The sequence below is a fragment of the Zosterops lateralis genome (genome assembly GCF_965231275.1).
Source record: "Zosterops lateralis genome assembly, chromosome: 1".
In the NCBI taxonomy this organism is placed as follows: domain Eukaryota; kingdom Metazoa; phylum Chordata; class Aves; order Passeriformes; family Zosteropidae; genus Zosterops; species Zosterops lateralis.
Window position 1 is genome coordinate 8,976,868 of NC_139762.1, and position 16,159 is coordinate 8,993,026.

The window sequence follows — 16,159 nt, forward strand, 5'->3', positions numbered from 1 at the left end:
AGCTCTGAATGTGCTTCTTGCTGCCCTGGTTGTAACAATCAAGTTTATACATCAAAGCTCCCTAAATACTGCTGTGGTCTGCCTCAAAGAAGAGACCAAAAGGATAAATTCTTCTGCCTGCCTTGAAATGAAATGAAATTAAATAGCCCAGCAGCACTATTTACTGTCATTTTAAATCTACACAGACACTGCTGCTTTATCCAGTAGGCAGATATCAGGTGGGGATGAAGAACAACAGCCAGAACTAACACAGCAGAGCTGTTTGCTTGCTTCCCAGGCATGCTTGAGAAAGTTGCTGACATCAGTCAGTTGTGCTTGAAGGACATACCTGAGAAATGAAGTCCTTTAAGGAAGTCTTGTTAGCAGAAAGAAATTCTGCAAGGCCTCCTTTAGAACATTTGCTCCTGCTCAGGGTCCACTTCAAGTTCACCCTTGGCCTTAACCACCCTTGTGTTAACCACAAATCCCATCTTTGCCCTTCTTTCACACCACACCACAGCAAGATCACACTCACTGCTATTGAAGTTGCTACCAGCACCCATCCCAGAGCCTTGCTGGCCATGCTGAGTACAAACCCTCAAGGAATGACTTCTCTGTGGGCATCATGGGGGCTAAGGGCCATTTATGTGTAGTATTGCCTTCACTCTTTAATGACTCTGCTCAGCTCTGGAAGTGTTCCAGGCCAGGCTGGATGGGGCTTTAAGCAGCCTGGCCTAGTAGAAGGTGTCCCTGCCCATGGCATGAGGATTAGGTCATGTCTGAGGTCCCTTCCAAGCCAAACAACTCCATGATGTGATGAATCCCAACACCAGGATTGTAGCAGACACCAGGGAAGAGAGAAGGTTCAGGTCTGTGAGCACACACAGAGCCAGAACAACACAACACATGCTCCTCCCATGCAAGAACCACGACTGGTTGAGCTAAACCAGCAGACAGCAGGCTGTTATTCAGGGAGGTTGTTATTTATGCAGCAAGTCATTAGGCTGTGGATGGCCACAGGATGTGGTAGTTAACAGAAGTTTCCAAGGGCGAGCAGACACAAGCATGGCAGAAAACTGTGCACAATTTTTTTTTTTTTGCCACAAAGACACTCTTGGCTTGGGAAGGTCCCAAATCACAGTCACTACAAGGGTGAGAGGGCTCTGGGGAAGTGTCACTGAAAGGATCCCTGCTGCATACGGGGTACAGGCCTGGGAGATGCTTTGCCTGACACATTTGAGCTTTTATTGTCACATTATAACAGTTTTCTTTGAGACAGAAAGTAAAAAACTCCAGAAGTTACCAAACTGTTGCTCACCAAAATGCTGAGGAGGGCAGTCAGAGCTGCAGTTTTGTACTCAGAGACCTCAGTTCTTCCTGTGTCAAACCTGAAGCACTTACACGGCCTATTAATTCCCTGCAGACTTCACCTGTTCTCTTCTGTTCATGGGAACCTGTCTTCTCCAGGATTGTCCCTCATTTGGGACCATGATATGCATTCCTTAATCCTAAATTTATGAGCTTACTTTCATTACCTTAAAATATCTTCTTAATTATGGTCAAGCTATTAAGTGATTAAGGTCATGCTGAATAAATGATATGTCTGTTCCATCCTCATGCCAACAATCACTGCATCATCTAGATGTTTTTCACCACTCACTCATATTTTCCCCTCAATTTATGACAGACCTATGATCCTACAGTAAATACATAGATATCTCTTGGGCAAAGAAATCATTCCTGAAAGGAAAAATTGTCTAATAATTCCTAACTTAAAATATTAATTTCATATTAATATTAATTTACTTCTTTCTGAGACCAGCCACTTTTTGATCCATTTAATGTGTTGTACCATTTTTAATGAAAAGTTTTAAAAAAGTTAGACCATACCACAGGTTGAAAACCCTTTAAAAAGCATAACTTCAGTGCATTAAATTGACCTGCATAAGCTAAACTTATTAGCTCACTGAAGAAGTCTATCAAAATAATTTAAGAAAGAACTAATCTCTATGTAAGACTCTTAACTGTTGACAACATCTTTCAGCTCATAAATTCAAATGATCAGCTTATATTCAGGAGAGACATGAAGAGTGGCTGCTGTTGGGAAATCAGGGAGGAATGCAACAGCAGCTGCAATTCTAAAAGGATGTGGAGGTGTCAGGATTTCTTGGCAAGGTGTATCTATTTATAAAAAACCCACCTGATTTATATAAATACAAATAAAACAAAAATAAGTGCATAAAAATTGGAACACAGCTATCAGCAAATCTAAAGCCTAGGTGATTGTATCCTGTAAAATTGCAACTTGCCATGAATAAATACCTCAACATTACATTTTCTTAGGCATTGTGGAAAAAATACTCACAAAAGGATGGGAAAATGTAGTAATAAAACACCAGAGAGGTAATTTTTACCTGTATAAGTATACCACTGGTGAGATTACATAGGGAAATTAAAATACTGAATGCAGTTCTAACTGGTAACATTTTAGAGGAGATTTTTAATGATGGAATAGGTTTTAGTAAGAAACCACAGAAAGATCTGAGAAATGAAAAAGATGCCTACCAAACACAAAAACTGAGAGGTTTCGTCTGCTTGGCTTCATCAAAAAGATCAAAAATTAGTTTGATCACAGAGTATAAATATCTTTAAAGGAAACAATTCCTTAGAAGACAGGAAACCAGATCTAGTGGTTGACAGGTACAGCCAAACAATTGTCAATGAACCATAGAACAACTTTTTTATTTTTTTCATATGAAAGGTGATTAGCCACCAAGGCAAACAAACTAAGGAAACCACCATGCCTTGGTGGTTTTCTGAGGAGTGAGAACCATCACCAGCATTTCCTGCAGTCAATGTGATAATCATGTTCATTCTAGTTTAGAAACTCGTTTCTTCTACCCTTTAAATACTCTCAATCAGAGACTCTCTGCCTCCTCTCTAAAAAAAATGGAAGAATGTTATCTTGACTTCCCAGGCATTTCTGCCTCTGCTAAAGCATTGCAGCCTCTTCTGGCACCTTCTCACAAAGGAGCTGGAGTTTGCAGCCATCCACAGCAGAGCCATCCACAGCAGAGCAATGCCACCCCTGGTGCTGCAGGAGCCTTGTGAGGGGATCAACAACAGGTGGGTCTGGGAGATGCTCACCAGGAACCCAGGCAGGACTCTGCAGCCTGTGTGGGGATCCAGCAAAAACATTTCCACACAGGAAAATGAAACTCCTCATGCTAAAAGAACCAGCATGATTTGAGGTCTTGTCAAGCAGCCCTAGTGAGAAGCACAGGGGGTGGGTTACTAGGCCCATGCACCACATGAGAAATGAGTTATGCATCTTCATGGCTGATGTTTTTTGTATTTGTTCCACTGAGACATATTCCCCCACCACACTCTTCCCCTTGTACCTAGGAATTCACATTGCATCCTGCATTTTTCCATAACAAATCCTGTTATTTTTTCATGTACAAAGCAAAAATGTATAGAGCTTTTGGAGATGCCTACACCATATCTTCCCAGCTGCCAAATCCACTGTCTGCAAAGCAGGTGTTATTTTTACCACATGCTCTCAAGGAAACAGCTTCCCTGCACTATGGTTTTCAAGGAAGCAGCCATAATATTTCAAATATGTGTACTATCATCATGACAAGTCTGTCAGTCAGTCTATCTTGGGAGCAGCTTTATTTTTCCTGCATTAGCTGTGCTGTGATCAGACCTGAGAGCCTCAATGTGGCAGACGCTGAGTAAAAAAAAAAAAAAAAAAAAAAAACAGTGAAAACCCAATTCTTGCCAAGTTTCCTTGCATTCATCACAGCTCCTTTGGGAAGAGGGGCTCTCACAAAAAAAAAAAAAAAAAAAAAAAAAAATCTGTTATTGTGATGAGAGAGGCTTCATTACCATGGTAGCCCCTGCATCAGGTCTTCTTCGATGGATAGGTAAGGGAAGAAAAGGCTTTTTGCATGGATGGGATGGGATGTGCATGCAGGGGCACGAAACTTTTAAGGATAAAACATCAGCTTCCCTGGTGAAGTCATCTGTGCCCATGCAAAGGAAACACAGGCTGCTCCTGAATGAAAGCACTTGTATTTTTCAGCCACTTGTTCATTTTACAATTCAAAGCCTGGCACAGAGGAAGTCCCGTTTCACATTGGAGTGAAACCTGAGATCCTGCAGCAGCCGGGACTTTCCTCCCCTCCACAAAGCCACGAGGAGAAACATCAGCCTGCAAATTGATGGAAAACTGGCAAGGAAGTTGCCAGCCACCTTCCAGTCTGTCCCCCACTAGTCAGGAGCCCATATCACAGAGGAAGAAAGAAATCCTGGCAGAGATTAACAGATTCTTTTTCCATGCAGGCACTTTTAAAGAAAGATGCTTACTGAAAATCCCTAAAACACAGGTTATGAATTGTTTCAGATTTTGGGAGATTGATACAGCCTCTGTTCAGAATTGAAAGGCACAATAAGCCTGTTGCTGTTCCCACCTCTCCCCTGACATGTCCAGGATGCAGTAGTCCATTAATTCTGCTCATCTCCAGCATTTGTACCCAGAATTAACACTCCTCACTGTTCTCTGCTGGTATCACCTTGGAATAACCCCAGTAGTGTCATTCATCATGTAACCAGCCAGGCAAGCATGCAACCCTGGTTCATAACACAAATATATTCGTGTTGACAGGAGGAAAAGCTACACTCACACTACCCAGTCTCCGCGTGGGCCTGGGGAATGCTGAGAGTGCTCAGCCCTGGCTGAATGAGGAAGGACACTGCCCATGACTGATCTCACAGCTCTGACAGCACAGGGATTAGGGCAAAGCAGAACTCAATTAGGGGCTGCAGTAGCCCTTGTCATTGTCAGGAGAACAAACTGTAACTCTGATCCACAGTGCACACACAGGGACCCGGACAGCTCACTGTGCTTGGCAATCACCTCAGGTTGTGATGGAGGCTGTCAGGTGTGTCAGACAACTCCCTCTGGCTGCCTGGAGGCACTGAGGAGCTGTGTTGCCCCTACAGCAAACCACTTTTTATCCCATTAAACTCTTCCACCGGGGCATCAGCCCATCAGACACAGCAGCAGTGCCAGAGAGCTCTCAGGCAGCTGGAAGGAATGCAGAGTAACAAGCACTGCACCTCTGCACCTCCGAGCTCAGCTCAGATGTTGTCCTGGTTTTGCCTGGGAAAGAGTTAATTTCCCCCCTAATACCTGGTACAAATCTATGTTTTGAGTGTAGTGTGAAAATGAAGTCAGTAACACACTGATGTTTTAGCTGGTGTAAGTGGTGCTCACTCCAAATCAAGGAATTTTCAGTTTTCAATACTCTGGCACAAGCTGGGGGGGGAACAAAGCTATGACAGCTGACGCCAGGTGCCCAGAGGGACATTCCATACCACAGCTCCTCATGCCCAGTGTATAACCTGGGGGTGCTGGCCAGGAGCCACCAATTGCTGCTCGGGGCCAGGATGGACATCAGTCAGCAGGAGGTGAGGAACTGTGCTGTCCATCTCTTGTCTTTGGGCTTACTCCCCCCTGTCCCTCTCCCTTTTCTATTACAATTACTATGATTATTGTTGTTATTATTATAATATTATATTTTGTTTGATTTCAATTATTAACTTGTTTTCATCTAAACCCAAGGTTTTTACTTGGTTTTTTCTTCCAAAAATAGTGCAAGAGGGGAAGGAAGAGTGTGAGCAAACCAAGTTGCCAGCTGAGGTTAAATCACAACAGATGGAAAAAAGCATCTTTGGTCCTTGTTTGTGGAGCACATGTTACATCACACTGTGAGCAGCTGGAATGAAGATGTTCATTGGTATCCACATGTGTGGCTGATAAAAATGGCCTCATCAAAGCCTGGTGCATCAAAAAGCAGAATGATGACCCAGCTCACCTTTTTATTTTTGGGACACAAAATCAAGCCAAAGACAGGGGGACAAACACCAAGCCACTCAATTTGGCTTCCACTTGGATTAATTTCTCTTGGGTCCAACTAGTTGACCACAAAATCCAGATGTGAATGTTGCCACAGTCACCTCAAACTAATATTTTTACCTGTGCAGAAGCAAAATTCAGTTTTGTGGTCCAGCTTTGTGAAAGGGATTGAGTGATGAGCAGCAGACCCAGGGAGCCCCTTCCAGTGCTTGCCGTGCTTTTATGGGAGCTGTGCAATGAGGGGAAGCTTCACCCAGAGGTGGAAAGGGCTGTTACTTCCCCAACAGTTCTTGGCCAACATCTCCACTTAACTTCCTCCCTTCTTTTTAATCGTGCTACACCTCCTTCCAGAATGAAAAAACAATCAATCACTGCAGCAGGGCTGTATTAATGTCTCATTACTCCCCCAAACCTACAGATTACCTTCCCCCACCTGCCCAGCTCTCCCCAGAGGGCACCAGGGTTGCATCAATGGGTATTTTGGCACCAAACAGGGCCAGCCACAAGGACCATAAGGAGACAAAATACCAAGCATGTCCCCAGCCTGTAAAGGCACACACAATTCCAGGCAAAGCCCATCAAGCAGAGCACGACATGAGATGTCAGAAGAACTGGAGACTGAGATGCCCTTGCAAAGGAGAGAGGGTGGGGGCAGAGGGAGGAGGTCTCTGTGAATAATCGCGGTTTTATTCTCTCCCCGCAGACCCAGAGTGTCACATCATAACCCAAACAGAGGATGGCTTTATCTACCTTTTGCAGCTGGCAGGCGGAGTGTGTGTAGCAACATTACCCCCTACAGTTCAACACGAGGTTCCCACCTTCTCCAGGCTCTCGGCACAGCACCGGGTTTGGCTTGTTTCAAAGCCACTGAGGAAACTTCTTACTTTAGTTTGCATCTATAAACCTGTGCGTATGTGGGAAACGCCTGGAGGAGGTAAAAGGAGCAGGCAAGCCAGCAGTGTGCAAAGATTAATTACTGCAAATAAATCCTGAAAAAACAAACTCCATTGATAGCATTGATAGTGCAAACTCCCATTTGCACTTTCTCCTTACTTACAGATTTTTGTTCATCCATTTTCTAGAATAATGGTAATTTTTTTCGCCACCTTACCTAATGTTTTCATCTGCAATTTGAGAAAGAGATGTCTCATAAGATGGAAAAATTACTTGAAATTTCAGATTTGGGAACTTTATTGGGAAAAAAGGTACATTTTTATACAGAAAGTAGTCTCAAACTTTTTTTTTTTTTTTTTTTCCATTATGCACAAACTTTTAAAGAGAAACTGTAATGTTGCTGGCTAGTGGGGATGACGTCCCACACTTTCTGCAAGTCTCAGGGCTTCCATTCCTGTGTCCCTTGCAGGGCTTGAGGTATTCCTGAGTGGCTATTCTAATCCTGTTTTCCTTTTTCTACATTTTCTTAAACACAAGGAAACACAACAGAGATTTTTTTTTTTTTTTTTTTAATAACATAAACCTTGTGAAAACCAGAGCACCTTGGAAAGGGGACAGAAATACCTTTAAATGTTAATGGGTATTAAATTTAAGGCAATACTTCAGGCAGTGGTGCCTTTGAACATGGATGATGCAGCACCGACACTTGACTCTGTAAAAGCTGAATTTGACTTTTTGGGGTTCATTCGCACCCCTGGGCAGAATTATAGCCAAGCAATGACAGCCAGGGCACACAAAGTTACCTTTGCATTCCTCACAGTTTATCATTTACTGCTGTAAAGTGCTTGAGCTTATTTATTATTTATAAAATTGCAGAGGATTTTGAAAGGTTCAGTGCCCAGGCACCAGTCCTGGAGTGACACAAAGGTGTAGAGGAGGAGGAAGATGCTGAGTCTTCAACCCCTGTTCCCAAAAGCCTGTCCTAATGTCCCAGTGACATGCAGGGGGTGCATCCCTGCCTGTCCCACATGGAAACCTGGAAGTGGAGCCTTTTTCCTTCCCATCCTGGGCGGTTTAGTGACTCCATCATCTCACCTGGGATGATGGAGAAGGGAAGCAGGTCTGTACAAATACACCTAGAGGGTTGTGGCAGCATCAGAGAGGAGCCAGTGTTGCATTTTGCAGTGTATCACACACAAATTGCAGCTCATATGAATAGCAGGCAAGAGGTTTCCTCAGCCAAGTGTGAAAACATCATATGTACCTCCCATAAAAACAGAGGTTTGGAAAATTATTAAACAGAAACTGTGAAATTGCAATCAGAAATCTGAATGCATGCTAGGTCAAGAATAGTAAATTTAGCACTGATCACACTCTGCTTTCCCTTTGCTGCTATTAAAAGCATATTTAAGAATCCCAAAGAATTCCATTTCTGGCATAATTTTTTGTGTCCTGCCCCCATAACCATACTGACATTCAATCAGCACAGACTAGATGACACATGTGAGGTTTTTCTTGCTGGGAGTGGAAAGCTACAGGCAAAGCCTCTGCAGACACAGCTTTTAATGGATATTCTTAGATCACTGCAGTCCTCTACTTGGGGCTATCTGATTTTTGGTTTAAAAGAACCTTATCTTGACTTAGCAGCAAGGAGTCAGTTTTGGCTGCAGGTTGCTTTCAGCCATGGCATCAGACTGTGGTATTTTGTTTGGAAGGAAGGGCGTATTCTTTGTCCAAAATAAGAACATATTTTCTGCAAGGTGCTGCATTTGGAGGTTCATGGGGCAGGTAACAGCATTTGCTGGGCAAACAGCACTGCTTAAAGCAAGTACTCTGTTTCCAAAAAAAAATTAAGGTAATAGATGAGAATTCAAAAAGTTAAAATTCATCTGGTTTTCTCTTCAACTACAGAATCCCTGGTAGCAATGTCCATTTGCAATTAATCTCAACATAACAGTTGCAAGGAAACCCACGTTTCTCCATCAAGCTTTTGACTTACTTGCAGAGCTGGGCTTGAAGGAGGAGCACAGAGTTAAGATCTGTAGAGGCACATCTGTGCATTCATAGATTAATCCTTTAAGGAAGGCTCAGGGCCAAGAGAGACAAACACTGTATCAGAAACCTGATAGACTCCAGTCCCAGCAGTGGTTCTGCAACTCAGGCTGCAACTGTCTCACTTCTTGGATTGGGGTAAGCATCAAGATATTCAGATCCCAGGAAGAGCAAAAGCAGATCTTTGAACACTTTTAATTTGAGCTTGAGAGACTTTTTCTTGGGTTTGTTGCTGTTGCTGCTGTTTATATTTCCTTTTCTGCTGTAATTCTGATTATTAGTGTGATGAAGTGAAGGTGGAAATTCCAGCATCCCCCAGGGCTGGCACAGAGGTTTTCACACAGCTGTTGCAAGGCTGGATACCTGGACTGGGCTCTTCTGGCACAGCATTGAGGACCAGCACTCAAAAAAATTTGGATTGAACTCTGGGTGGGTTTATAATTCCCCAACAGACAAATGAGAAGTGAGTTGTTTCTCAGTGTTCAGCTGATCCTCAAATTACTGCCATTCCCAGCCCACTTGCTTCCCTGTGCAGAGGGTGTGAGCACGAGCAATGGTTTCTGAGCAGTGCTAGAGCATCCCAAACACCTCAGATTCATGTTACATATCAGCACTATTAATGCTAAAAATGAGGTCTTGGGGTAGCAATTACAGTAAGAAATGAGTCTTGCTGCAAACCCTTACCAAAGAATCCCAAAACTCTGTGTTTTAAAGAAACCAAAACTTCAAAGCTCTGAAATCCTGCTTAACTTCACTAGACCTGCCTAAAAAAAGGGCACAGAATCACAGATTATGCCAAGATAGAAGAGACCCACAAGGACCATCATAGTCCAACTCCTGGCCCTGAACAGGACACCCCGGGAGTCACACCATGTGCCCAAGAGCATTGTTGAAATACTTCTTCAGCTCTGACAGGCTTGGTGCTGTGACCACTGCCCTGGGGAGCCTGTTCCAGTGCCCAGCCAGCTTCTGAGTGAAGAACCTTTTTCTAATATCTGACCTAAATCTCCCCTGACACAGCTTCACATCATTCCCTTCAAAACCAATTTCATATGCTAAAGCCATGCCAAGTAATTATCGCAAGACACTGCGGCACAGCTGCCTCAAGTTCCTGTGTGATCAGCATATTTAGGGAGAGTTTTGCAGTGCTGTTTCTGGATGTTGCAATCACAGGAGAGCCCTGGGAACCCACAGCACACCTCCTGCCACAGCTGGGCTCCACCATCTCCTCAATGTGGGAGCCCCTCACTCGTAGCAGCCTCTGGGATCCTTCAGGATCTGTTCCCTGCCTGTTCTCACTCCACCTCACATCAGGAACCCCACAGTGGCAGTTCTTCTGTAGAATATGGGCAAAAAGGGTCATACTCTGCTCGTGCTTCTGCTGGGGTGGGCACTTCCACCAAGGTGTGCTCAAACCCAGTGCTGCAGTCATGTGCATCACCCCCCTGGCTATAACCATCTTTGATGGAGCCTGAAGGCGTCTGCTCAGCTCTGCAGAACAGGAGGCAGCTGCCAAAGCTCAGGGCTGTAGAGCCCTTTGAGAGACTCTAGGGTATCCAAGACATTTTCTTAGAGCTTTTAAATGAAACCCTGTAGGAGACCTATAATTTTCTGAGCCAGAATCTGGAAGCTGGGCAAGGTACCTTAGGGCCCCTCAAATGCACACCCAAGTTTAGGCGACCAAATCCTTCAGGAAGGATGAGATTCATCTTGAAGATCAAGAGACCTAAGTCAAAGAATCTTCATGCAGGTGTTGTGGGCAGGGTGTCTCATTCCCACCACTGTCAGTGGCCATCAGGGGTGTGACTCCACTGCCCAAATGCAGGAATCTGGTGGACTCCGAAGTGCTGTAGTGTGTCCCTTCTGGACGTCAGCTGGCACCCAGAAGGTCATAGCTCTCACATGGGTTATATGTGGCTGCCTGAGATATCCTGGGATATCCTGGGATGTACTGGGTGTCCTTATGTCCTACATAAGCACACTGGATTGAGTGCTGGATCTCCCTCGTGTCACAGCACCTCAGCATTTTCCTCATCAGCACCCACACACAGATACCAAGGGGAGTGTGCCTAAATTCATGAGCCAGAGCTCATCCTGAGTTGTTTTGTTGTTCTGCAGATCACAAGTAGAGTTCCTTTGCTGCTCAGGTAGCTGCTTGTGCCATGATTTCCCTGCACTGTGCTTAAAAGTGAACAATGGGCTGCACCTTAGCCCGGTGGAGGTTCCACACTGATGTTAACAGGATCAGGAACATGGCTCATGCAAACATCAAATATAAGCCTCTGACCTCTGCACCCAGAGGCAAAACAGCATTAATCACCTTAGAAATGCACATGAATTCTATACTGATGCAATGATGTCAAGTGAAAAATACAGAAAAAGGATAGTTTTGTTGCCTATTGTTTTGAATTTATAGAAGACATCACACAGATCACCATAAGACACTGACAATTAATTATGTCTAAAATATGTGCTTGGAATTTTTCAGAACCTACCTAAATACGAGAACAAAAGGCTTTTCTTCCTCAAAACAAACATAAAATGCTATCTAGTGTTGACTCTTTGCTACTGCAGTCTCGCATAACTATTTCTGAATTAAACAAAACGAGCTGGGAAGCATTGAGGGGGTCAGCAGCACCTCATGCTCAGGATACAGGAGCTTTGTCTTGCTTTAATGTCCACTCTGAATTTCAAAGACCATATAAAGATGGCATATTGCTGGATTTCCTCCTCGCAGAGGAAAACTGGAGCAGGGAAGTAAGACTGGGAAGAGAGATGCAAAATGAAAGGTCCAACCAGCTGCTGAGCCAGGCACCAGTACTGGCTTAGCTGCACTCCCTCCTTTGACTTAGCACAGGGTCATCTCTAACTAGAAAACATCTATCATTTTTAATATATTCTAGCTGTGTGCATTGTAACATTGAATTGCATGAACTGTTTATGTTAAAGCACTGAAAGCACATATTTAACAATAAATGTCTGCATTTAAAGCAGAAGGGATTGGACAGCAATGAACTGAAAAACTATGGGGTTCAGATCAATACTTAATTTTTATCTTATGTGTTTTGTTAAAAAAAAATACTCTTGCAAGTATTTGTGGTTTCCATTCTTCTGTCTGAGTTAATTAAAGATCAGATCCTGCATCCCCAGCCTCTCTTGCAAGAGAACTCCTACATGAGGCTGCTTTTCCACCAGCAGATTTTCTGCCCATCAGCCCGGCATTATGACATCTCAGCACGTACAAAAACATCTTCTTTAAATTGCCATCAGCCTTGCCTAAGACGGATCAAAACACCTCAGCTTCCCCCGTGTGATGTGTCTCAGAAATGTCACTTTTATCTTCAGCAGGTGACGCCCCAACTAACAGTTTCCATGTCCTTCCAGGGGGAGGGAGCAGAAGGAGGGAAGGGGGAGATGATGGCAGCAGCCATTAACATGACTGCTGACATGCTGGATTTGCTCTCTGATGCCAAATTTTCCTTTGCTGACTCTGTGAGACACGCCCTGCTTGTGGCACAAAGAGCTGCCACTGTCCTGCCTGGGAGCTCAGAAGGGCTCACAGGATTTGGGGTTCTTGGAGTAGAGGGCATCAGCTCAAGCTTTGGCCACAACACTTTTTTTTAATGAGTTTTTAATGTGCCTCATGGAAGTGTATTTGATTTCAGTCAGACAACTGTAAGTAAAGGCTCATAAACACTTCCTTTTTTTGAAATCCAGTTTTCTTCCTGATGTAAAGGCAGAATGGACTGTGCACAACAGGCATCGGTCAGGTTTCTATTGTTACACTGGAGATACAAATGTGTGGTGCGAAATGTAAATCCCTGTGGGTCCAAGACCCCTCTCCTACCCCAGAAATGGATCAGTGAAAGAGCCAGTGGATCCTAGCAGAGAAAATGTTCCGTTCTACAGCTGCAGGGGGGAAATAGTCAAAGTTCTTGGAGAAGACCAAAGGGTTTGGGAAAAGTTCCTGGCCAAGAGGAGGGAAGGCAGACAGGCAGCAGGAGGCTGCCAGGGCACACGCCGGCCAGCCCTGGCGCGCCAGCAGCACACAGTGTCCAGCAGCTCTCACTTCAGAGAATTAATTCTTCACCAGAACTTGGTGTTCTGTAAGCTTTGGGCATGGATGCCACACAGCAGACAGAGGGCAAGGATAACCCACAGACTGGGCTGGGGCTGTGGTACCAGCACAGGAGCATAAGGGGAGATATCATTTCATTTCTGTCTGAAAGAAGGAAGATTGACTGGCACAACCAGGATATATTTTGTTCCCGTGTCAGAGCAGTAAAGTGGCAGCAGCCAGTCCTCATAATGTGATTTCACTGCTACTTGTTCCAGGTCCTGGGGTCATGCAGCTCTGGACAAATGTCAGCTACTGTTAAAAAATGAACTCCAAGATCTAGCTCCTGCAGAAAACAATCTTTTAAAGGGTAACCCTGAAAGGCTGGAAAACCAAAAGCAAATAAAAATTGTTGTGCAAGCCTTAGCATTCATCCTCTCCTTTTTGTCTTGGTCTCCAAAGGTGAGATCCATGATATTTTAACTCTGTGGGTTGGCACTATGAGGCAAAAAGGCATTAGGGCTGTGAAGGCTGGCTGGGGAAGAATGTTACAAATTCTTGCTCTGGGACCCCATTTTGCAGCTCTGGTTGAAGACATGCTCCAGCATTAGATAAAAAGACACATTACAGTGAATGGTTCTCATCTAATAAAAATACATGTGATAGTCACCTCTGCATGAAAAGGCAGAGAGGTGCAGTAACACTTCAAAGGATCCTTCCCTGCAATGGCATGTTCCAGGTTCCTGGAAATTGATGCAAAGGCAACAAACTGTCTTGTCAGAGGAAATAACCCCCCACTGAGAATCCCTGGGGTGAATATGGGAAAGGAAATATCCTGAGGAATAATAATAATAATACAGGCTTCACACCCCAGACACAGGCACTGCTTCAGTATGTGTGAACTGATCCCCTGATCTGTAATTCTGAGCCTTTACAGTACAGAAAGGCACCGTGGAAAAAGTCTTTTTGAGCTGCAGACTTGCACATCTTCCAAGGGGAGGGAGGCAGTGAAAATGAAAGTCTGTGCCAAGGTCTCAATGTTCCCCTCATCAGTGTGGTCCCAGTCTCTGGTGGGTCTGTGCAGCACACAGGCACTTATTCTGGTTCCCAGGGACAGAATCAAAGGATCAGGGAACTGTTAAGGTTGGAAAAGAGCTTTAAGATCAGCAAGTCCAACCATTAACCCACCACTGTCATGTTACCACTAAATAATGACCCTGAGTGCCACAATCACATAATTTTTGAATGCATCAGGGCATGGTGCATCCACCACTTCCCTGAGGCACTTATTCCAATTCCTGATCACCTTTTCAGTGAAGAAATATCTCATCTAATATCTAATATCTAATATCTAATTGAAACCTCACCTGGTGCAATTTGAGAGTATTGAGAGGCTTTGCAAAGAAATAGAAGCTGGAGCAGGCCCATCATGGACAAGCATTGACTTTTTTAATTCCTGAGTTTCTACTGAGTCTGTCCCACACACAGTGGCTGCTGCTGGTGCAGATACAGGTCTCACCTGGTTGATGCAGTCCAATATTCCACCTATACCAGGGGTTTTCCAGCTTAGATAGGTCAATTAAATACATGATGTGGTTAATCAGTGAAGGTATGGTGGCAAACACGGGCCAAAGAGACCTTGGAAGGGGCTTTGAATTTCCCACCAACAAGATTAATCTCCCCAGCTGACATCCCCCAGCCCTTTCTCCACTTTTGTGCTTTTTCTCCATTCATTTACTGTTCTTCTCCTCCTCCTCTTTCATTTCTGAGAAATCTCAAAGGTCTGGCAGCAAACCTGCTGCTCCTGAGAGTTTTGCTTTTCCTGCATTTCTGCCACCAGGGAAGCTCATCTCATTTGGGTAAAACTTGAAATATTGACACATGAAATGCTCTAAAGGAACTACCTCAAATGCCTGTGAGAAGTACCCTGAGCTCAAGAGCTTTATTCTGAAAGATGATTTCCAACACGTTTAAACCCTCCCTTGCTAACAAAGAAGGTCAAAAAGCCATCCTGAAAGTACCTTTCTGCAGAGGTAACACAGCCTGAGGGTGATTCATTTCACCTGGGGACCAGAGCACAGTTCCCAACCCTCCTCACTGGGCGTTAAGGTCTTTACCTGGGCCTTGGGTACCTCACTCACAGCATGTCAGAGAGAAGACCCTGGGTCTGAAACAGCTCTTCCTCACTCCAGGCTGACACTGCACAACTCTGCCGAGCATCCTGATCCCTCAGTTTCACAAGTCACTGGTTTTCTGCTAATTTTAGAGCATTTTAGCACCTTTCTCCCCCTAGGAAGCCCTTTCTTCTGATTGCTTTCTTGCTATATAGTTGTTTTATTTGAGCTTCTCACTGATACACTGCATTGGAGGAGAACCAAAACATGAAGCTCATTGTGGAAGGTTTAGGAGGAGGGAAAGATGACAAAGGTATGATCCTGCCCAGGAATTCTCACTCCTTATTGCCTACCCAATCTGCAGTGGTGTGGAGGCAGAGACTGGCTGCTCACAGCTCACATCCCGTTGCTCTTTGGGTGCAGACTTTATAACGGAAAAATCCTGCAAACAACAAAACCTCGGGAAGGCAGCTCCTCACTGGAAGAGAATGAGTCACTGTGTTTACCCTGCAGACTGTGATGTGAAAGACAAGAAGCCACAAAAGGTCACAGAGGAGTTGTCTCCTTGCCACTTATTTTGTCTGTTCCCCCAACAAAGGCAAAGCCATCTGCGGTACAAGCAAGGAAGCAGTGATGACCAAAGGATTTCAAAAGGACATGTGAAGAGTGCCAAACACTCTGGATAAAAAAGGGAGAGAACAAGGGGAGTCACACAGCTCTTTGTGTAACCTTTACTCCGCTGTTTAGTGAGCCAGTTTATAGCAATTATGGAAAAGCCACTGATTGTATTATAAATGTAATGACATTAGCAGGACTGTCACTGTGTTTTGTGGCAACAGTTGCGAAATTAATTTTTTTCCTTCATTAAGGAGATCCTTATTTGCATGATTAAAATGTCAGCCCAGATAAATGCATGTGCTGGAGAATGAATCACTGAGCAAAAATGCCACCTGCCAAGCCCAGAGAATAGGACAAATAAACAAGCAGCGAGGAGCAGCTCAAAACTTGATCCAGCTCCCAGTGGGAGCCGTTCCATCATCCTCGGGAGCGGCAACAGGCTCCAAGCAAGCGCCAAGGCCAGGGGGCTCAGCCAAGAAACAGCTCAAATGCTTGGGATTTTTGCTTTGGCCACACTCAGCT